Source organism: Papio anubis, chromosome 19, assembly GCF_008728515.1.
Source record: "Papio anubis isolate 15944 chromosome 19, Panubis1.0, whole genome shotgun sequence".
Lineage (NCBI taxonomy): Eukaryota > Metazoa > Chordata > Mammalia > Primates > Cercopithecidae > Papio > Papio anubis.
The window spans coordinates 61,750,034-61,775,335 of record NC_044994.1 but is presented as its reverse complement, the minus strand read 5'-3'; the positions used below and the strand labels follow the sequence as shown (position 1 = coordinate 61,775,335).

At 36.8% G+C, this 25,302-nt stretch overlaps 1 protein-coding gene across 2 annotated transcripts in view; it reads right to left on the bottom strand.

The window, feature by feature from the left end:
- Positions 1-25,302, bottom strand: part of DOK6 (docking protein 6) — a 431,983-nt gene that overhangs the window by 7,853 nt on the left and 398,828 nt on the right. The window lies entirely within an intron of this gene.

Sequence of the window (25,302 nt, the reverse complement as noted above, 5' to 3'; positions counted from 1 at the left end):
CCTCCAAATGTACTTTGCCAAAAATTCTGGATGCCACAGAGCTAGGTAGATTTTCTAGGGAATCTCAACCTTCTACTGTTCTTCAGCTTTTGAAATAAAAGCAGAAAAGCTTTTCCCCAGAAAAAGCTGCTTTTGATGGAGAGCCTATAAGCTGCTTTCTTTTCCTTTATGCTCAATTTCAGCATACACAAGAAAATTACACACTTTCTTAAAATCTCTGGGAACGGGCAAGCTGTGCTTTACCCTAACCAGTAACCATCAATTATCAGGAAAAAAGCTTTTACAACTATAGAGGTAGAGATTCTGACTTATCCTAGCGGGTGTGTGTCACCGTCACTGAAATCACTTCATGATATGGTTAACCCAAACAATTAAGCTTGATGGTTACCAAAATGACCTAAAAGTTAAATTCCATACAAAATGCATTTAAAGAAAATTCTATCTATGCTTTTGGTTATTCAGCTGCACCCCTGCCATGAGAAGTAGTCTATCGCAAACCAAAAACAGAAGTGATTACCGAAAACTTTTCAGAATGCTAACAAAGTACAGAGAAATGCATGCATGCTAACTAAGGCTTCCGATGAACTTTCCAGTCGTTTCCTCATCTTTATTTGTTTTTTTCCCCCTCATCCTTTTTAAGCCAGCAATTATTCTTCATACTTGAGAATGATTTGTATCTAATGGATGAGCTTAGCGGGAGAAGAAAAATAGATGTAGTAAGTCACGCTCTTTCAGAGTTTCTGTTTTACCCAAAAGAAGGGGCTGTGCTGAGTCTGATTTGTGTGTTATCCGATCGCTTGGACGAGGAACACAGAGAAGACAATCTGTTAACGCTGAGCACCGACCATCTCTGTGTCAGGCTCCTCAGGTGGCTCTGTCCTTGGCAATGTCACTCGCTTTAAGCCTGTTTTATTGCCAGGTGTGTTTGGCGACGTGGAAAATACTCTCTCAGTGTGGGAAGCTTGGTATGCAGGGAGGAAACGCACATGAACTGGGTAGTAAAAGGCTAATTAAAACGGAACCACTTAACCACTTAGTGGTAGAAACACTTAAACGGCAAAATACTGGGAGAAAAATCTTGCATTAAAAAAAAAGTTATTTTAGATTCACGATGTCTTGGATTCTGTTGCTGTCCACATCAAGGAAAGCGCACCAGGCTCACCAAGAGTGGATCAAAAAGAGGGGCTTTTCCCTCGCACCTCCTGCCCCACACCCCTGGCTCTGCCGGAGCCAGTCCTCTGAGTTTCCAGAGCTTTCTGCCCCACAGCGCCTGGAGGTTCTACTAGTCCCTCCCTTCCCTTTCTCCTAGGGTCCTGCCCTGCACTCCTCGCCTGGCTTGCAGGCCTGAGGGTAGTGATGCTTCCTGCTGTTGCGCATGCCCGCATTTTCTCATCGGTTCCCCCAGCTCTTTAAGCAGCCTCCTCATCAAACTCTTTTAATTTCAGCAAGACCCTGATGATATAGCGAAGGAAAAATGAAGCAGGGCAGAGGAGGGGAGGAGTCAGAGTTAAAGGATGGGTTAAGGTAGTGATCAGGGAAGAAGCTAGGAGAGGAATTAGGGGTGGGACCAGGGGAAGGGGCTAGGGAGAGACTGGGGAGGAGTTATGGGAGGGGCTAGGGAGAGACTAGGGGAGGGGCTAGAAGAGTTAGCAAGAGACGAGGGGAGGAGCTAAGGAGATGAGACTGGGGAGAAGCTAGGGGAGGAGTTAGGGAGAGACTGGAAGAGCTAGGGAGAGACTAGGGGAGGGATACGGGAAGGGATGGGGAGGAGCTAGAGGAGGAGTTAGGGAGAGACTAGGAGTGGAGCTAGGGAGAGACTAGGAGTGGACCTGGGGGAGGAGTTAGGGGAGAATCTAGGGGTGAGGATTGGGGAGGAGTTAGAGGGACTAGGGAAGGAGCTAAGGTAGGGGCTAGGGAAAGAAGCAGTCATGAAAGGAACTAGGGGAGGGGCTGCAGGAGGAGTTAGGGGAGGAACTAGGCGATGAGTTAGGGGAGCAGCTAGTGAAGGGATTAGGGAAGGGGAAGGAGCAGGGGGAGACTCTAGAGGAGGGGCTGGGGAGGTTTTAAGGGAGTGGTTAGAGGTTAGAGGTAGGATCTCTGGAGCTAGAATACCAGGTATATATGTTGCCTCTGCTACTTCCTAGCCTGTAACCCATCTTAATGGAATTACTTCATCTCTTGGTTTCTCAGTTTCCTTGTCTAAAAATTCTGGATGATATAGTGGCACTTAGCTTCTATGATCCTTTTGAGTATTAAATCAATGAGTTAATCCATGATAAGTGCTGCCACCACGTCATGGTAGTCTCCAAGCAGGATTGGCAACTAGGGAGGTCAGCAAAGGCTCCCTAAGGAGGTGGCATTTTGGCATGATGAAATGACAAAGTTCTGATACACTAAGCTGATATGGGAAAAAGCACTTAAAAGTTTTGATGATTTTGTCTCATGTTACCATTGACTCTACATGATAATTCATAGTTTCTGTAATTGGAGGTACTGGCATTTATCAGCATAAGACAGCTAGAAAGTCTAATATTAAGATCATGCTCCTGGCCTTGGTTTTATCCTGTTTTTTTTTTTTTTAAAGTTTTAGACATAGCTGAAAGAACAAATGCTGAAGCATCTTTAATTCACACTACTTGTGGGCTGAGAACTGAAGCTTAAGTTGAAAATTCAAAATAGACTTTGCCTATTAACACGGTTTTTTAAATCCTAGAATCTTAGATGTAAAAAGTCAATCATGCAATTAATATTAACAATCATCTATTAAAATAATTCAAGGCTCCACAGGAAAGACAAAGTATGGAAGCATGACTTCTAGAGTACACATGCTGTTCTGAATGATGGTCAAACCAGACAAACATCAAATCGAGAATCCATACAGCCAGTGCTATGTAGGGTCACAGAAGACAGCCAACGGGGCTTAGAAGAGCAAGTTATAAAACTGTACACATCACTTCAATAATCACAAATAACTTCCCCTGCACAGTGTGCAAACTCCCCCACTGCCATGGGCTTTTGAAACAGACAGACTTGAGTTCTTCCATGCCTTGTGGAGCCTCATTTTTTCTGCATGGGGAAAATATAGTTTCTCAAGGTATTTTCAGGATTTAAATGAAACAACATATAGGAGACACCTAGTATGATAGATATGCAATAAATGTTAATTTTTTTTTCTGCCCTAAAGCGGTGATATTCTCGCACTTTTTTTTTTTTTTTGCTGAACACCTATGCTTTCTCCACCATCTCAATATGCTGTCCCTCACTAGTATGGTTCAAATTTGTCCTCCAAAGTTCATGTGTTGAGAGCTTAATTTTCAATGCAACAGTGTTGGGCAGTGGGGACTAATAAGAGGTAATTAGGTCATGAGGGCTCTATCATCATGAATATATTAATTTCATTGCCACAGAAGTGGGTTATCACAGAAGTGGCTTTGCTATAAAAGTGAGTTCTGCTCCTTCTTGCTGTTTCAATCCTGTCTTGCCCCTCAGCCTTCCACCATAGGATGATGCAAGAAGAAGGACCTCACTAGAGGTGGGCCCCTCAGTATTGGACTTCCAGGTCTCCAGAACTGTAATAAATACATTTCTTTTCTTATTAATTACCTAGTCTGTGGCATTCTGTTATAGCAACACAAAAAAGACTAAGACATTCACTATGACATACTTAGAATATTTTCCCCCTCAAGGTCAGCATCGCTTTCTTCACCTCTTCTGTGAAGAATTTCTAGTCTAATTAGAAATTGAATTATGATTTTTCTTACTGCAACCATTTCTTTACAGATAATTCACAAATGATGCTATTTAATACATATTACAAAAATAGCATACCTCAATCAGTACTCTATATGTGAAGGTTTTGTAAATGCTGTCTGATTTTGGCAACAACGAGTATGAGAATAAAAGAGAGAAATAATTAAGCATTTTCTATGTTCATTTGAATTATGCCCCTAGGCAGTGTTGATGGAAGCAAAACAAAATAAAAATCAACTTTGTGGCTTAAATTAAAAACCTGATGCAACAGACTTGCTCATCACACTATACAAGGACTCTAGTTAAATGTTTCCTAAACTTTTCCTCCAGATCACCCACTAAAGACAAATAAGGCCAATATGTACCTTTGGAATCTGAGGGATGCTACAATTTAAAAGCAATAAAATTGTTAATGGTTATTGGCTTATTTTAAAAGTCCTCTTACCTTTACTAATCTATTGTGTATTCATGTTTGTTTTAATAGAAAATACTATTTTCTACCCATATATCTAGGTAATGTTGACAATCTGGGGGAAAAAAAATATCACATTTATCTCGTAGTTCAAGTATACTCTGAAATGACACTCGTACCACCACTACCCACCAATTTCTCACTAGGGTATGTATACATGCCCTGGAAATGTAGTCCCATTCCATAAATAAGAAAATATATTGGCTACAGAGACCATTTAAAAAATTCGCTTTATTCTGCCAAAATTATATGACCCTCTCTCTAATTCCAGGAACTCATGACTATCACACAATAAAAGCAAAACCACTCTAGTCTTAAAAAGAAGTTTCTCTGCTGTATCATAAAAATCCAAACTAGTAATGAACTAGAAGGAGCACAAATTCAGTAGAAAACAACAATCAAATTGAAATGCAAAACCAAAGATTCACATTATGAATGGAAGAAAAAATCGAGACTGACAGCACATAGGGAGTATCTTCTCCTTCCTGAGGAATTAAGAAATGCGTTGTTGCTGACACACAGTTACCAACAAGGGTTCCCTTTTGGCTAACCTCTGAATTTTTATCTTAATAACACCGATTTTATTCTTGATATACACTATGAAGGAAATTGTTTTTGTAGAAAGTCAGAAAGATCCCAAAGCATAAAATTTGCAGTATTAATTAGTAAAAGACAGTAAGCCTGGTAAAGCTATTTAACAGTTTGAATGTATGTGTTTTATTACTTTGTTAGAATCTGGGGTAGATAGAAGGATATTGTCCCTATAAACAACAAAACAAAACAACAAACAATGTGTTAAATAAGTAACAAAGTCATCTGATGAGGACACAAGCAGCCCAGACTCAAAGCATTAACAGTTGGGCCTAGATAGACACAGAGGAGACCCTGTCATCCTTTAACAAGTAGCTTCTAGTCATTAGAGGAAAAAGGAGCGGGCAGGCTGCAGATATAAGCATGGATGGAGGGTGGAGGACAGAATGGAAGGAAGGACTTGCATACAGAAGAGAGCCCATTTATTTCATGGGCTCTGACTGCAATGAATTGGGGGCCAGAAGCTTCTTATGGTGATATGGTTAGGCTTTATGTCCTCACCCAAATCTCATCTTGAATTGTAATCCCCAGGTGTTGAGGGACAGACTTGATGGGAGGTGACTGGATTGTGGGGTTCGTTTCCCCTATGCCGTTCTTGTGATAGTGAGTGAGTTCTTATGAGATCTAATGGTTTTATAAGCGTTTGGCAAGTTCCTGTTTTGTTCATTTGCTCTCTCTTGCCTGTAGTCATGGAAGACGTGACTCTTCCCCTTCTGCCATGATTGTAACTTTCCTGAGGCCTCCACAGCCATGGAAAACTGTGAGTCAATTAAATCTCTTCTCTCTATAACTTACCCAGTCTTGGGTATGTCTTTATAGCATTGTGAAAATTGACTGATATATAGAGTATCTAATAATTGGGCAGTTAAGTAAATGTGAAAACCAGACTGGAAGTAGAAGCAACCCAGGGCTCTCTACAATATCTTATAATAAACTTATTATTTAAATGTATATTTGTATATTTTTATTAATATATTACAGTTGCATATATTTTGAGAGAACACATGATGTTCTGAAACATGTATAGAATGTGTAATGATCAAGTCAGGGTAATTGGGATATTCATCATCTCAAACATTTATCTCTTTTTGTGTGTTGGACATATTGGAGTTCTCTTCTAGCTATTTTGAAAAATACAATAAAATATTGTTAACTATAATATCTACTATATTATGGAATATTGAAACTTATTCCTTCTAACTGTATTTTTGCTTCCATTAACTAACTTCACTTCATCTCCTCCTTCCCCTTTCCCTTCCCAACCTCTAGAAACCACCATTCTACTCTCTATCTCCATGAGATCCACTTTTTCAGCTCTCACATGAGTGAGAACGTGTAATAGTTGTCTTTTTGTGCCTGGCTTATTTCACTTAACATAATGACCCTAGTTCCATCCATGTCACTGGAAATGACAGGATCTCATTCTTTCTTATGGCTGAATAGCATTCCATCATATATATGTACCACATTTTCTTTATCCATTCATCTGTTTATGGACATAGGTTGATTCTATATCTTGGCTATTGTAAATGGTGCTGCAATAAACATGGGAATGCAAATATCTGTTTGACATACTAATTTCCTTTCTTTTGGATATGTACCTAGAATGGGATTGCTGGATCATATGACAGTTTTACTTTTGGTTTTTTTGAGAAATCTCCATTTTATTTTCCATAATAGCTGTACCACTTAACATTCCCACCAACACTATGTGAGCGTTCCCCTTTTCCACATCCTTGACGGCATTTGTTATTTTTTTGTCTTTTTGATAACAGTCTAAGTGGGGTGAGATGATATCCCATTGTAGTTGTGATCTGCATTTCTCTAATGATTAGTTATGTTGAGCTTGTGTGTGTATGTATATATATATATACACACACACACACACACACACACACATATATATATTTAAATTATTTATATATTCTGGTTATTAATTCTTACTCAAATCAATCGTTTAGGAATATCTTCTCCCATTCTTTACGTCGTCTCATCGATTTGTTAGCTTTTTTTCCCTTTGCTGTGCAGAAGCTTTTTAGCATGATATAATACCATGTGTCTATTTTGCTTTTGTTTCCTGTACTTTTGTGGTCTTACTCCCCAAAATCTTTGTCCAGGCTAAATGTCCTGTAGCATTTCCCCAATATTTTCTTTCAACAGTCTCAAGTTTTAGGTATTAAATTTAAATCTTTACTCCACTTTGAGTTTTATATGTGGTGAAAGATGGGAATCTAGTTTAATTCTGTGTATAAATAACCATTTTCTTGGACCATTTATTAAGCAGACTGTCCTTTCTTTGAGGTATGCTGTCAGCATCTTTGTTAAAAATGAGTTGGCTGTTAAGCGCGTGTATTTATGTCTGGGTTCTCAACTCTTTCCATTGTTCTGTGTTTCTGTTTTTGCCAGTACCATGCTGTTTTTGTTACGGTATCACTGTAGTTTAATTTGAAATTGGATAGTGTGATGTCTCCAGCTTTGTTCTTTTTCTCAGGATATCTTTAGTTATTTGGGGTCTTTTGTGGTACCATGTGAATTTTAGAATTGTCTTTTCTACTTCTGTGAAGAATGTTATTGGTATTTTGATAGGGATTGTTGTTTCAAATCTGTAGATTGCTTTGGGTAGTATGGACATTTTAACAATATTTATTCTTCCAATCCATGAACATGGAATATCTTTCCATTTTTTTGTACTCTTCAATTTCTTTCATCAGTATTTTGTAGTGTTCTTTGTTGTAAAGATGTTTGACTTCTTTGATTAAATTTATTCTATTATATTTGTATTATATTTGTATTAATAGCTGTTGTAAATGAAATTGTTTTCTTTATATTTCATAGCCATTGTGAATGAAATTGCTGTCTTTTTTTTTTTTTCCAGATTGTTTGCTGTTAATGTATAGAAAAACTGCTGACAGGCCATATGAATAATGAGATTGTAGGAGTAATAAAAGTCTTCCACCAAAGAAAAGCCCAGGACCTAGTGGAATCACTGCTAACTTTTGCCTAATATGTAAAGAACTAATACCAGTTTTACTCAAACTATTTAAAAAAATTGAAGAGGAGATAATACTTCCAAACCTACTCTATGAGGCAAGTATGACTCTGATACTAAAACTAGACAAAGATCAAAAAAAGAAAACTACAGGCCAATATCTCTGATGAAGATATATTCAAAAATCCTCAACAAAATGGTAGCAAATAGAATTAAACAACACATTAAAGAGATCATTCACCTTAATCAAGTGGGATTCCTCCTCAGGATGCAAGGATGGTTTAACAATCAATAAACATGATACATTACATCAACAAAATCAAGGACTAAAACTAAAACTACATGATCATTTTAATAGATGCTATAGACGCACTTGATAAAATTCCACATCCCTTCATTATAAAAACCCTCAATGAATTGGGTATAAAGGGAACATATCTCAACCGAATAAGGGCTATTTTTTACAAACCCACAGCTAATATCATACGGAATGGGGAAAAATTGAAAGCCTTTCCACTAAGAACTGGAACAAAACAAGAATGCCCACTTTTACCACTTTTATTCAACATAGTACTAGAAGTCCTAGTCAGAGCAGTTATGCAAAAGAAAGAAATAAAGGGCATCCAAGTTGTAAAAGAAGTCAAATTATCCTAGTTTGAAGGTGTTATGATCTTATATTTAGAAAAATCTAAAGACTCCACCAAAAAACTCTTAGAGGTGATACACAAATTTACTAAAGTTGCAGGATGCAAAATCAACATACCATACATTAATTATGCTTAGAAATACTAGGACTTATTGCCAACATCTTTTCTATAAACTGTATCTGAATTTTATTCAATTTGTTTTAAGTAAAACCAGACTATTATGGTTATGATTTGATCATTGTGCTCTCCTAGAGTGCTTCTGAAATTCCTCTGGAGATCTCAGGGTCTCAGCTTCGTGACCTTAAATAGATTTGTTAGGGGTGTTCAGGCTCATGTTCAGCACATTTGAGAAATGGGGAATGAAGATCAATGGTTTTAATCCATAAAGACAGTGATGTAGAAAAGCCATAATATAATAACCACTGTTCGCTGAGCATATATTTCATGTAGATCCAGTACAAAGTACCTTAGAAATCATATTTTTAAAAATCCTTGTATCAACTCTGTACAGTGAGATTGCATATTATGATGGCTTTTATGTGTCAACAGGAAGTGGTTAAAGAATGCCCAGATAGCTGGTGAAACATTATTTCTGAGTGTGTCTGTGTAGGTATTTGAGGGAGGTTAGCACCTGAAAAAGTAGACTAAGTAAAGAAAATCTGCCCTCACCAATACGGGTGGGCATCATCCAGTACATATGGATAGAACAGAAAAAGGGGGAATGGCACATTTTCTCACTGTTTGAGCTGAAACATCCATCTTCTTCTGCCCTCAGACATCAGAGCTCTGGGCCTTTGGACTATGGGATTCACACCATTGGCTTTCCTGGTTCTCAGGCCTTCAGACTTGGACTGCATCACACTACTTCAGGTCTCCAGCTTGCAGATGGCAGATCATGGAACTTCTTGGCCTCCAAATAAGGCGAGCCAATTCCCACGATAGATCTCCTCTTATACATCTATATGTATCCTACTGGTTGTATTTCTCTGGAAAACCCTTACTCATACACATATCTTCGCTTTACATGTGGAAAAAAAAATTGGAAGCCCAGAGGTATTTAACAACTTGCCAAGCTGGATAGTGCAGAAGAAGTCAGACCTAGGTTTCCTGGAAACAGAAGCCAAAGCATTGCCCTTAACATGTTCTACTTTTCCTTATAGAAGCCCTTTAAACACATCGGTCACTTCAGGATACAGCACAGCTTCAGAGAAGAAGTAATATCAATTTTCACAAGTCAATGCATTAAGACTTGGTTCACGTACCTTCGAAATCATGAAGTGTGTTGCTCAAGAACAAAAAACAATTCAATTCAAACAAGTAAAGCTATGTCTTAGTCTGCTGGGGCTGCCATAATAAAACACCACAGATTGGGTAGCTTCAGCCACAATTGTTTTCTTGAAGTTTTATAGGCAGAGTTGCTTTCTTCTGAGGCCTCTTTCCTTGGTTTGCAGATGGCCATCTTCTTGTGTCCTCACATGGCCTTTCCTCTGTGTGTGAGCATGTCGGTGTCCTAGTTTCCTTTCTTATAAGAACACCAGTTGTATCAGATGAGGTTCTACCCATATGACCTCATTTTACCTTACTTATCTCTTTAAATATCTTTAAATACAGTCACATGTGGGTTTGGGGAGTCAACCTATGTATTTTTGGGGGGATAAAGTCAGTCTATAACAAGATAAAAATCAAAATGAATCAGGAGACATTAATCATGACATCTTTTCTTTTTCTAGGGATTTTTTTTCTTCTAGCTTCATTGAGGTATAATTGGTAACAAAAACTGAACATAATTAATGTAATACAACTTAGTGGGTTTGGATGTTAGAACAGTTATTTTCTTGGCCTTTACTCTGGGAGGTATTTGCACTTGTTTGTGAAATTATATAATTTGGCTTAAAATTACATACAATGATTAAATATGACATGCAATTTCTGATTCTTCAAATTGTCAAAAAATTATTTTTTAATTTAATGGCTGTTATATGGCACTAGGTTTCTGACATAAACTGTCAAACTGCATTGCACTAATTTACATTCCCACCTAATGGATATAAAAGTACTTTCTTAACATTAGAAAGATATGAATATTATTAGATTTTTAAAAATCTTTTTTCCAAGTTGAATACAAAAAATTGCATCTCATTGTTTAGTTAATTTCTTTTTCCTACATAAAGTATTTAATTTTTTGTGGTCAAATCCGTCTTTGTGTTTTCTAGGTTTTGTGTCTTGATAACAAGTCTTTCTTCATTGCAGTAATATTAAAATGTTTTCTCCTACTTTCTTCTTAATACTTTCATACATTTCTTCTAACTTTAGCTCTTTAATTCATTGGGAATTTATCATGGTTCTCACCCTAAATTAAGGATTCCTGTATTGTGTAATGGCTAATAGGATAAACTCTAAAAGAAGACTACTTGGTTTGACTTCCAGCTCCACTACTTACTAGCTGGGTGACATCCAGAAAGTTCTTTACTCTTTTTCTCAAGTTCCTCAGCTGTACAATGGCAATCATGATAGTTTCTACTAACAGAATCATGTATTAAATGAGTTAGTACATAATGGTACAGAATAGTATATTACAATAGAGTTAGGTTTTATCCTGTTTAGAATTTTTAAAAACTGCTCTTTGTTTCCAGTGTTTTAAGCTTCATGATGAAAAGCTGTATTTTTTTTTTAATTAAGGAACCAAAGTCTCTTATTTCCAAGAAATATTTAGAATTATTAAAATAATTTCTTGTTAATAATTTCCTTCCATTTCTCCGTTTTCTCTCCCTCTTTTCCACCTCTATTCTCTTTTTCTGGATCATTTCTTAATTACATATTCAAGTGCTGTACTGATCTGGTGCTTTTCTAATCTCGTCTATTTTCATTCTCCTTTTTGCCGCTTTACTATGTGGGAGCTTTGTGATTTCCTTAACCTCCTCTTTGAGATTTATGGAATTAAAAAACATTCTATTACCCAAATGTTAATTTGTAAAGGCTTTTATTCTCCTTCTCCCTTCACTCCCTCCCTCTCCTTTCTCTAACATTCATACATTATATATATATGTATACATACATTATATATATTATATATTATGTATACATACATTATATATATTATATATTATGTATACATACATTATATATATATTATGTATACATACATTATATATTATATATTATGTATGCATACATTATATATATTATATATGATACATCAATGTATTGCTATTAATAATGGGACTTTCATCTCAAAGCTGTGGTTCTTTTTTGTTTATCTCGTAAGTGGACATGCAACTATTCTTTACTTATATCTTTAAAACTTAGATCGAAATATTTGAATGGGAAAACTGCATATCATTTAATTTTATGTAGTACTCAGCCCAGTTATAAAAAGACTGGTAGGTTAGCAACAATATCCAAACACTAAAAAACAGTGAATATAATGTAGTTTATAATAATTTGATTTGTCTTAAAGATGGTTTAATTTGATTCAAATGGAATTATATTTTAATAGCTATTTTATAAATTCTCCATAATAAAAATAGTCTTATATATCTTATTTTAGTCAATGTAGCATTTGTTTCTGTTGCTTGCATTTAATTTCTCTTATATTTTAATTATAGTAATTACCTAGTGAGATATTAATTTTCTACAACTGTGATCTCTTTGCAAGCTTAGATGAATTCTTTATCATTAGCAAATAGATAATTCATTTGAATAATTATGAAGTTTATAAGCAATCTGTGACAGACAGTAAAATGGTAAATGTTAAAATGGCATAATCTAAGTGAAAACGTTATATAAAGACTGGAGAATACATGAAATAAAAATTTACTAATGTTGATTAACAAGAGGAATGGGAAAATATTTCATAATGAAAAATTCAGGTATTTAGTTTTTAAACTATAAATATTTCATTGCTATTTTCAAAGGCTCAGTTATAAACAATATTATATTGAAGTATCTGTTTTCATTTCTGAACATATTATTAGAGTTTTAATAATCAAGGAACTATTTAGGATGATGAAGTACAGTATTCCCCGTTTAGAGATCTGAACGATAAAGTGAGCTATTTATAGAAATTTACTGAAACACCACATTAATGTCCTATAAATCAATAACAAGAATACATATAAGTTTATAGTCCTTAAATGATATATTAAGAAAAAACTTGAAAAATTTTGCTACAATTCTTTTCTAAAAATTTAAATGAATGCAAGAAAACACATTTTCATGAGAATGAGACTTCTCTGCACAATATATACTTAAAGATTTTTTACAAAAGAAATTTTGAATGTTACATACATTTACAGAGGAGTCAGTATGCAGAAAGCTCAGACTACACATGAGAAACATCATGAAATTATTTAAAATTTACTATCAGGCATTCATATAATGTAGTACAATTTTTTTTTTCTTTTTTTTTTTTTTTTTGAGACAGTCTCGCTCTGTCGCCCAGGCTGGAGTGCGGTGGCGCGAGCTCGGCTCACTGCAAGCTCTGCCTCCCGGGTTCACGTCATTCTCCGGCCTCAGCCTCCTGAGTAGCTGGGACTACAGGCGCCCGCCACCTCGCCCGGCTAATTTTTTTGTATTTTTAGTAGAGACGGGGTTTCACCGTGTTAGCCAGGATCTTCTCGATCTCCTGACCTTGTGATCCGCCCGCCTCGGCCTCCCAAAGTGCTGGGATTACAGGTGTGAGTCACCGCGCCCGGCTATGTAGTACAATTTTATTCTGTGGTGGATACAAGGTTAAGCTTGCATTTAGTCCAAGGACTTCTGAAATGACTTCAACGAGATGTGTTAAAACATTTGCTTAACTTGATAAAGATCTGAATTTTCATCTTACTTTCTAGAAGTTTAATATATAATTATCAAAATGAATTACTAAAGAAGAAGTTTGCCTAGGGCTTTTCTTTCTGATAACTGATTAGATTAATTTTTCAGAGATCTGGGAAGCATTCGGATCATCAGGAACAAAATTTTGACTTTTTATATTTGTAAATATTCCCTTTGTCACTCTTATAAGACTACAATGCCCAAATGGTCATGGCTTTAAAACTTTTTATGTTTCACCATTATGAATTAGGCCCAAATCCAAATGGCAAGTAGTAGCAGATGAGATTGGGAATGGAGAGGGAGCCAGTCATGTAAAGTTTGTTATACTCTACCAAACAGATTGGATAATTCTTTCTAATAGGTGATAGGAAGCTTTTGAATGATTTTAAGAAAGTGAGTGATTGGATCAGATTTATGGTTTGGAAGCTCACTCAGTGGGACTACCAAGTAGCTGTTTGCAACTCTGTCTCCACCATACTATATCGGATGGGTAACAATTTATCCCTAGAACAAACTTTTTCTTTTTTATTTTATTTTATTTTTTTGAGACGGAGTCTCGCTCTGTCGCCCAGGCTGGAGCGCAGTGGCCGGATCTCAGCTCACTGCAAGTTCCAGCTCCCGGGTTCACGCCATTCTCCTGCCTCAGCCTCCCGAGTAGCTGGGACTACAGGCGCCCGCCACCACGCCCGGCTAGTTTTTTGTATTTTTTAGTAGAGACGGGGTTTCACCGTGTTAGCCAGGATGGTCTCGATCTCCTGACCTCGTGATCCGCCCATCTTGGCCTCCCAAAGTGCTGGGATTACAGGCTTGAGCCACCGCGCCCGGCGATCAAACATTTTTTTCATGCAAGACTAGTTACAGAGATAAAAAGAAGCTTCTGGTTTTATTTGCATTTCCCAAGGTTTAGTAACAATTCTCCATTTTCTGCAGCAAATTAGTAATCCTCTAGCATCCAATAGGAGAGCTGAGAATTGCGGACATAGATCTATATAACAATGGGGCCAGAACGGTTGGGGATGGTAGGGAACTGAGAAAGTTTATTCTTACTGAGAAAAATCTATAATTATTTATTGCAGTTAAGTTCATGATTCTAAGGTCTGAATTATACAATGAATAAACCATGCAATAATTTCAGAGCCTAGAAATCTGAAATCTAAACAATTTTCTAGTTAGTCACACCTCCTGGACTGGATATTACAATATATTTCTACTGTATTGTAACCATCCCAATAGAAAGTAAGAGATCTGAGATTCATGAAAATGGAGTCAAGATTGTAGGAGAAAGAAGGAATTTTCTTGACATTCCTAATGTTTTAGGAGAACAATTTTCTAGGTGGGTTTAGCCTTATTAGCCATGGTACCACTCTACCAGCGGGCAACAATAAAAATTGTCATCTTAACCCCTTATTAGTCTTTAATTTTTAATTAATTGGAAGAATATATTTGAGATATATTTTTATGAATTATTTTTCATATTAAATACTAATGGTTTTGGCTAAAAAAATGTATGTTTAGAATAACTGCTACTTTACAATATTCTGGTCCATGTTCTGATGGAACTGAAAACCTGCAGGATAGGGAAAAGGCTGAGTATAGATGCCAAGGCTGGTCCTAGCACTTACCAGCTTACTTTGGGTCAAATACAATCACATATCAAGTAGCAGAGTGCTGGGCTCATGACAATACTGAAAGCTTAGTGAGCACTAACAGTGTCAGACATCCCATTTATGTCAATTTACTTAATCTACCTGATAGGCCTATAGGAGAGGTGCTCTTATTCTCATTCTTAGATGAGGACACTGAAGTACACATACAGTAACGGTGGAACTCAGGCTACCAGCTCAAAACTCTTCACTGATCCCCAAAGGTTAACACTGTCACACAGCAAATGGCTGGGGAAAAGGACAATATTTTGCAAATAAAAGCATATTTTACAGGCAAAGGTGCAAGGCAAGCATCATGCTTTTTTTTTAATGCCACAGTTACAAGATTTTCAAAAGAGCACAGTATAATTGGAATTATTTGTATTTCGTATGTACTTGACTATGAGAATATTTTTTCCCAAACATTTGTTATCTCTATGTTTTACTTTCGTTTCATAATTGTGAAAGTCAGAAACATTAGTGTTTGTTTTGTTTTATGAGTAATAACCATTTAATAGAATAGAAAGTTAAATCTTGAATAGAAGTTGTGATTGATAAACATTTGCAATGTTCTTGGATTACATCAATGACAATGGGTTGGCTAATGTTCCTAAATTCACCCTGTGCTCTCACTACTGCAGTAGAAGATGAGAGTATTTTAATGCAAACCATATATGTTTACATAATTAATAACACTGACTTACTGCAAATTGGTAAGTCATATAAATTAAGTTTTTCTAAATCTTAACTAAATCAAAGACAGAAACAGTTTATGTTTGTTTGAGTCTTTTTGTCTCTAAGCCTGCATGCAAGTCTTTATACCTCTATCAAATTTGAAAAAATAGGGAAATAGATAAGCATTAAATAACACTAGAAAGAAATTTAGGAAAATAGTTTGAATTATGAGATTTTTCTAGTATAAAAGCAGTTGAAGTTGAAATGAATGGTCATTTGTAATTTTTCAAGACTAAGATTAAAAGAACCATACCCTGGGTATAACTTCTCTCAGTCTTAACTTCATTCAGTCCTGCAGAGCCTCAATTTAAAGTGGCTTTCTCAGGACAGAGTGGTACCAATCTCCTTTATTAACTACCATTTGGGTGTTCATTAACACTTCAGCCTAGATTCAGAAGGGGTCATGACAGTGAATGGGTTTGAAGTGGTTCATAAACTATTTTTGTTAAAAAATTTAAAGGACACTGGGTGCAGTGGCTATCACCTGTAATCCTACCACTTTGGGAGGCCAAGGTGGGAGGACTGCTTGAGCTCAGGAGTTTGAAACCAGCCTGGGCAACATAGTGAGACCTCATCTCTACAAAAAATACAAAAATTAGTTGGCATGGTGGCATATGCCTTGGTCTCAGCTACTTGGGAAGCTCAGGAAGGAGGACTGCTTGAGCCCAGGAGGAGGTTGAGGCTGTAGTGAGCTGAGATCACACCACTGCACTCCAGCCTGGGCAACAGAGGGAGACCCTGTCTCAAAAAAAAAAATTTTTTTTAAGAAAAATAACTAGTATAACAAGGCTGTCTGATGTAAGTTTCTGTTTGCTTTTTTTGGAACACACACCACACATAGCTCAGGTTGCTAGCATCATCTAATTGATTATAACTTTTGATCTTCAATCATGTAAGTTTCTGACTTGTACAAATGTATTTTTAGAGTAAATGCTATTTTTTTTTTGGTAGACAGCTCTTTCCAAATATAAATCCTATGAAATGATCATAGAAGAACCTTGATAGAGATGAGTGAAGCAACTCAAACAGGTCTCGTGGGAGCTAAAAGTCATAGAGTCATAGAAGGAAGGCACCAGGAAGATGCTGATATAAGAGAATGGAGAATACCCCTGCTTCACAATTCCTTCGTCTTTAAAATATACACACACACACACACCCCTACTTCTCCTAAGGACTCTCTGTGGTTCGAAATGTGCTTCTCCAGCCTCAGCTTTCTAGTACCATCCTGACACCCTCTGCTCTAATGGTCCTCTTAGAAACTACATGTAGTTTCCAGAAAAAGCAGGTTCTCTGAGCTGTGGCTTGGGCTTCTTTCTTTACTAGGAAGGCTCGTCCTCACACTCATTTGAACTTCAACTCCTACCATGGTAATTACCATTTTTTTCTTTAAGAATTTATCTAGGAAGCCTTACACACTCTTCCCCACCATCCTGCCCAGCCTGAGTTGGAAGCCACTTCACTCTGTCTGTTAGCATCCTCTGCATACCTCTATTTCATCTCTCATCTCCTTGCTTTTGTCTCTCCTCTATAAGATTATACTGAGTTGAGAAGAGGAAGCTTATTTACTTTTGTGTCTTTGGAGCATTGTGAAATGCCAGGCACACAGCAGGCACTCAGTAAATATTAATGAATAAAACTATGAAAAATGGATGCAGCAGCTCACTCCTGTGTACACAGAATGGAACACAAAATGAAGTACAGATGTCTCATCTTGCCCTGCACATTTTTGATTGTTAATCATTACCTGTTGAATCAAAGTACTTTAATTATTTAGCCTGGTCCTGACATGGGGAAATGATAATCCTTTATAAAATAAAAATGTAAAAATACTATAAAGCTAAATGTGATTGTCAATGTAGGCTATAGGTGTAAGTGTGAGAATAAGGAAATTACTATTTCTTTTTTAAAAACTTTTATAACTTCATTATAACCCACTGGTTCCAACAAGTATTTTTTAAAAATCTAAACAGATGTAGATTTAGAGAGAAAATGAAGAACGTTTATTGATAGACTGTTCTCCACGAGTCTTGCGTTTCTGCATGTTTTGTGAGCAAAGGCAATGATTGCCTTGTTCTGGATTATCTTTCTGAGGATGTGTCAAGAAACACAGGCCTTCAAAGGTCTTCCTCTGAAGCCAAAGGAAGATTTGTTTATTCCAGTACAAAAAAAATAATGTCTTTTTCTGGGGGAAATGTCAGGCTGGATTATTGCCTATTATAAAACATTGGGACTCCTCAAACTTGTAGTTTCCCTCCTGTGATACACAACTTACTTCATGTGCAGGTGCCACCTGAACCTTTTTGCATCATCTTGTGGGAACTGGGATTCGGGAGACCATCAAAAAGGCTAATACTCTAGTTAATGCAATTGCTGTGAGTAATAAACTGCCCATTGTCTCTGACCCAGCAGTCTCATGTCTTCTGCCAACATCCATGAAACTTTGGCAGGCTAATTTGTTAGTTTACAAGTAGGGTAAAAATTTCAGGCCCTTCACAGTTCTTGACAAGGTCAATAAGTAGTGATATTTAACAATTTCCACGCTAAAGATGGAGCCTTCAAAATTTTTGCTGGATTTGACATTTACCCATTATTTAGTAAGACTCTACTAAGTTTCAGTGCCATCCTTCCTTGATATGAAATACATATCAAGTCTTAATTAGATAATTTATGTAATAGTGACCAACTGGATAGTTTCATAGGGAGAGCTGAATAACCTCATGATATATAAGAAAGAATGAATACAATTTTTTTTTCACTAGAGAAAAGAAAATTAGGTAAGTGGCCCTCTTACCAATAAAATTCACAGGACCGAACTATTAATCACAATTAATTTCCAGTAAAGATAGTTAAGTTACCTGAGAAGTGTTGTTTAAATTAGTTCTCATAAGACACATAGAGTTTTGTTGTTGCTATTGTTTTGATGGCAATAGTCGTCAAAGGATTTTTTTTTTTAAAAAAAATAGCATGCTATCAACATAAATATGAAATGGAAAAAAATCAGAGAGCTCATGTGATTTTCACAGGGGAAGAATTATTTTAGGACAGACACAAAGAGAAAATGAGTGACTCCTGTGGTTTTAGAATCAAGCTTTTATCCTGTTAGAGCCATTGTTAAAAAGAGTGAAGCATGTGTTAATTCTGAATATAGAAAATTGTTCTCAAAGATTTGCTGCCCCATAAAATTGCTCCAAGAGACTACTGCTATACCACAATAGGGTACTTTTAAAGATGGAAAATAAAGAGATTACAGGGTAAATAGCCTATAATGATGTGTGTATTACTCATAACGGTGATGGTTAACATTCAGAGGATGATTCACTAGAGAATATCTCTCTTATCAGAATTCTTTTGTTAAGAGAGCTTCTTTTTATTCCCTTCACTGCCGCCCCCATAACAGACAGTTTGAACTGAACCGAAAAGATGCAGACATAATGTATTTTAGGGAAATCTGTTACTGGCTGTTAGAATGTGCAACAGAAAGCAGAGAAATGTGGGCCCACATAGGAAGTGTGATGCATGGAGTATGAGCAGGAAGTCGAGACTCAGACATGCATGTCCTATCGGTAACTTTCAATTATTGACTTTTCTCAGGATTCTAGACCATTTTAACCAATATATATATAATTTTCATAGCATGGTTGACATGATTGTATTAACAAAAATATGACAATGTAATCCATGAATGGCCAATGAATATTTTTTTAAAATTTAATTTTTATTTTAAGTTCAGGGGTTCACATACAGGTTTGTTACATATGTAAACTTTTGTCATGGAGAGGTTTGTTGTATAGATTATTTCATCACCCAGGTATAAAGCCTAGTACCCATTAGTTATTCTTCCTGATCCCCTCCCTTCTCCCACCATCTATCCTTCTATAGGCCTCAGTGTCTGTTGTTCCCCTCTATGTGTCCATGTGTTCCCATCATTTAGCTCCCACTTACAAGTGAGAACATGCGGCATTTGGTTTTCTGTTCCTGCCTAAGTTTGCTAAGGATAATGGCCTCTAGCTCCATCCGTGTTCCTGCAGAGGATAAAAATCTTACTCTTTTTGATGGCTGCATAGTATTCCATGGTGTATAGAGTATGTTATTTTGATATTTAGAAACTGTTGAGTGAATTAGCTTTTTAGTTTAATAAAAATACATTCTGATGATATTTTCATATTGATTCTGTATGTTTAAATTTATATGTTAATGCTGCTTTAAGTTTCTGGATGGGAAGATACATGATATAAAAATAGCAAGTTTAAGACCAAATGTCTCTGTTACTCTTCATTCTTAGTATTAATCTATGCACCCTGTGGAGATGATCCCATGTACAGAGGCAGCTTGATTCTTGCTTGAAGTCCACTGGTGTGTATTATTAGGAAAAATTATTTGGGATTCTGCTTTTTGCTTTCTCCTGACAATTGCTATTTTAGAGAGATTAAGTTTGCATGTATAAAAATCTATGTAGCAGAAAATATAATAATTTTTGTTCATTAAAGTAGTTATAATTTGGGGTATTCGTGTTAAGTATTAGTATAGGATACTAGGTAGTGGTAAGATCATGGCCTAAACATTATTCACAATAGCTAAGATATGGAAACAACCTAATTGTATGTTGACTAATGAAGAAAATGTAGTACACACTCACTATATGAAAATATACACAAAATGGAATATTACTCAGCCTTAAAAAAGGAGGAAATCTTCCCATTTGCTAAAACAAGCCTGTCTAACCTGCAGCCCAGGACAGCTACGAATGCAGCCCAACACAAATTCATAAACTTTCTTAAACATTTTTTTTTTTTTTTTTTTTTACAATTTTTGTAAAGCTCATCAGTTATCATTAGTGTTAGTGTATTTTATGTGTCACCCAAAACAATTCTTCTTCCAAGGTGGCCCAGGGAAGCCAAAATATTGGACACCCCTGTGCTACAATCCAAATGAATCTGGAGGACATCATGATAAGTGAAATAAACCTGACACAGAAGGACAAATACAGCATCATTACACTTATATGAGGTATCTAAAATTAGGAAACTCATAGAAAGAGGGTAAAATGATGCTTTTCAAGGTCTACGGGGAGGAGGAAGTGGGAAGTTGCTGTTCAACAGGTCTAAAGTTTCAGTTATGCAAGATGAATAAGTTCTAGAGGTTTGTTGTACAATATTGTCCTTTTAGCATGGCATTGTTCACTTAAAGATTTCTCAAGAGGGTGGATCTCATGTTAAGTGTTCTTACCACAGTTAGAAAGCAAGAAGATGGCCTGAAATCCTATTAAATTTCTGGGACTGTACATGCTGGAATGAAAATGAATCCTGTGCAAGTTGCATGAGTTCCCCCAGGAGAGATTTTCACATATTCTTGCAGCCAGGATAGCAGAATTGTGAAGAGCTGCTTGCTTGTTTGATGAGCAGCAAAACATTTTGGGTTTAAAAATGTGCATTAATGACATATTTTACTCTGGATTTTTCTTTGTATGCATACTCTTCATCCATTGAGAGAAACACATGCTAAAAGAGATGGCTACTATCCTACGATTAAGATACTGATATGGATTAGATTGAGTGATACTGGTTAAAAGTAAGAAATATATGGAACTCAACAATAGAAAAAGAGTATATAGAGTGTACTGTTATGGAGATGATACTGCCTAATACCCTTGTGTACTTGTGAGGATATTTCTAGGTTCTAGACGAAAAGTGAACATTCTCTGATAGCAAAAAATAATAATAGTAAAAACAGCACTCCTTTATATGTATGTAAAACTTTGATTTCACTGTATTTTAAAAAATTTCTTCCACTTAACCCTTACAATAGCCCAATGGGAAGTATCCTGCAGGTTTTGCTGGTGATGGTGGGAGTCTTGTGTGATTATTGGTGGTTGTGCCAAATCCCAGGGCTATGACTGTGGCTTTTCTTGTTGCTTCTCAGGATCTCACTAGGAGGCCTTTATTATCTCTACGTGGCTCCAGTTTTTGGCTTGGGGCCTGGTAGCCTTCAGCAGTGTCATGGGACTGTATACAGGCTGTGGTGGTCTTTGGATGTGTAAACTTAGCTAGGCTACAGCCCCCGTTATTCAATCAAATGCTCATGTAGGTGTTGTCCTGAAGGTATTTTGTAGGTGATTAAGGTCCATTATAGGGAAGATGATCTTAGGTCATTTGGGCGAGCCTGATTCTATCAGTTGGAAGTCCTGAAAAGCAGGCTGAGGATTTCCTGGTGAAGGAGAAATCCTTCAGGTGGACAGCAACTTCAGGCCACATCCTGGAATCCCAGCTTACACCTGCTGGAGGCCTGGTCCCTGGACTTCAGATTTGCCTGTGTTACCCCACAATCACATACGCCAGTTCTTTGAAATAAGCCCCTTAATATTCATCTTCGATTGGTTCTCCTTTGCCTGAACGCTGACTGGAGCACAGGGGTGTCCACTGTGAACAAACTCAGCCATCTCAGAGCACATCCTTCTCCCCACTCCCTCCTGGTTGAGATGTCCCAAGATGTGAAGGAACCACACTGGAATGGGACGTGCAAATGAGAATGATTCTGGGTTAGCCCCTGCTGCCAAAATGCCCCCTGTTCACAGGCCAGGGATGCTTTGTATCTTGGGGAAGTGTCAGGAGCCTGGTGGTTTTATAAGGTACTCAAAGTTCATGGGTTCTAAACTTGAAGGGGGGGGGGTCCTTCATTCCATAGGTATTTGTAGGAGAAGGAGGTGTACAGTGTATGTTTTGTTTGGAGTCCCCCAAGGAATCTTCCTGAGTTTCTCAGTTCTTTAAGAAAGTCCAAACCTCAGAATTTTGATTTTGGCAAGCTTTCTTAGTTTAAATGGGCCTTTGCTTTAGTCTAGACATAAAATCCATAATTGGATTAAGGGTAGCCAGGCAGTTTCTCTGAGATGTTGCAGTTGGTGGGTGAACTGGTCTCTGGATGCTCATGTTGCATCTAGCATGTGACTACTGGCATCTTGGACTATACTGTTGTTAGAGGATGACTCTGGGCTGAATCACATCCCTTCCAAAATGCGTTATGTTGAAGCCTTCACTCACAATGTGACTGCACTTGAAGACAGGACTTTTAGGAAGTAAATAAGGTTAAATGAGGTCACAAGGGTGGGTCCTAAATGCTATAGCAGTGATGGCTTTATAAGAAGGCAGAGAAAGAGAGAGAGAGAGAGAGAATACAGTTCTCTTTCCTCTCTCTCCATGCACACACACAAAGGAAAGGCCCTGTAAGACACAGTGAGAAGGCGGCTGTCTGCAAGCCAGGAAGAGAGCCCTCAGACTTTCTGCTTTCAGAACTGTGAGAAAATAAATCTCTGTTGTTTACACCACCAGTCTGTGGTATTTTGCTATGACAACCCGAGTAGAGCAAGACAAAGACTGACTTTGGTAAATATTGGAGATACCTCTTTTAGGGTCAAATAACCTTAAGGATTATTTTTATTATTTTCATTTTTTTTAAATAAGAAAAATGGACTTCTTTCACTAAAGTTTAAACATATCTGAAATGATCAACGGTACTGATCACAAATGAAGAGTCAATTCAAGACAAAAACATTTACTGAACAGCTGCCATAGTTGTGTAAAATGTTTCATGAAAGAATAAGAAAGAAATGAATGAATTGGGCTCCACACTCAAGGAACTAAAGCTTACTATTCAAGAATAGTCAAAAGATAACACCTCTAGCAGTTTAATTTGCACATCCTTTGGTGTTTATTGAAGCTATGTGTCTACTTACTACTTACATGGGCAAAAGAAATGTGTGAGAATGCTGCTCTCCTCTTCACATTCAAGCACCAAATACAGAATGTTTTCCTTTTGGGGTTTTCTTGAGGTTCCTACTGGTAGATATTGCCACAATTTTTGCTAAGACCCTGTTGAAGTTTTTGCTGCTAAAATTTGCTATGGTTTTGACCTTTTCTTCTCCTCCTATTTCCTATTTACTTTGCATTCAATGGTCACGAACAGTTCTAACACCAGCGGCTCTGAAGCTAACCTCCAAGTCAAAGTCTAACATAGAGTGCAGGGTTCCCATGTAGACTGGTCTGGTTTAAATCCTAATTTGCCTTTAATAAGAAATCACTGAAAGGCTCCAGGTTTTGCGTTTTTAAAACGGGATAATAATACCTACTTCATGGCTTAGGCTAAGTAAAAAGTATAGTATGTATTTACTCCCGTAAATGCTCCATACGTAATATTTATGTTTATCATGGAGGAAGATATAATACTCCAAAGTAACAAATCTCTAAACTTTGGTCTGAAAACATAGTCTCTTTACTGCTAATCTGTTTTAAGGTTGTATGGTTAATTCACCAATTTGCTCATAGGGACTGTGGTCTATGTATAATGAGATGTGTGGTCACAACTGTCATTATGCACAGTTCCTGTTATTTGCAAGAGAAACATATTGCACAAGAGACATAAAAGGGTAAAGTCTATTGGCAGAGAAAAATATAGGAGCAGCTGCTGTCGTTTCAATGTCCAGTAGATCAGGAGATTTGGAAAGGGGCCTGGCAATGCCGTAAGCCTTTCGTGTCTGGAATTTGATTCTTCAATAACCCAAAATAGGAGCAGTGGGAGTGGGGAGGGCCTCCTAATGGATTCATGAGCCTATTTTATGTTTTGAAAATATCACTAAATGGAGGATGAATTGCTATGTTTGGTCTTTTTCTAACATTGTCATTTATTATCAATATATTTGGCTTTGCTCCATTTCTCCTCTTAAGTCACAGTGTGTTATTTTTGGAAAACAATCATGTCCACAGAAACTTGCGTTTTCCATAAATCCTAGAAGACATAAAATGTAGGATAGAAAGTGCAAGTGATAAGCATGTAACTGGCAGGATTATCTTTACGTAAATATACTTTATCAATGAAACAGAAAGGAGGACCAAAACAAACAATTTTAAGCAAATATTAAAAGCCTCAAATGATACATATATGTTTGTATGTGTATATATATCTACACACACATATATATATGCATGTATGTTTGTATGTATGTATCTACTACCTATATCTACCTGTCAGTCTATCTAGATAAAAAGATAAAATTGAATCCTATGAAATAACAGTTTTGTAGATCACACCTCTACTGTAAAATGTAATTTTACACAGTTCAACTTAAAATACATAGACGGAATGAAGAATTACATGGTTACTATAAGACTTTCTCTTACCTGTTATTTCATTTGCATTTATTTAAATTATTTATTCCTGCAGCATCATTCTTACGTGAAAGCATGATCTTAATATAAACAGAGTTGCAGCACTAATCAAATTAACACTGCAGATGTGTCTAACCTTATTCACAGTCCCAAGTAATTACCACAATGCAAATTTTAGCACGTATCTCTATTGTATATTACTGCTTTGTATTTAATATTTTTCCTCTGATGAGTTCCAAATCACAGAAGGAATGTACATTTGTCGCAACAAGTGAGATAATACAATACAAAGGTGAACAAAGGCAAAGTCAATCTTCCCTCCTTGCCCTCCCTTCCTTCTATGTCACCCCTGAAGTATCTCTGCATCTCTATTTAGTTTTCCCTGAAGGGAATCTTATCTCACAGGAGGATGTGTGGCCCGCCTCCCTCCCTTCTTTCTTCCTTGTGCTGTCTTTCATTTCCCATTAACTGTTGCCTTGCTTTTCTTGGTGCAGTGTCTTGA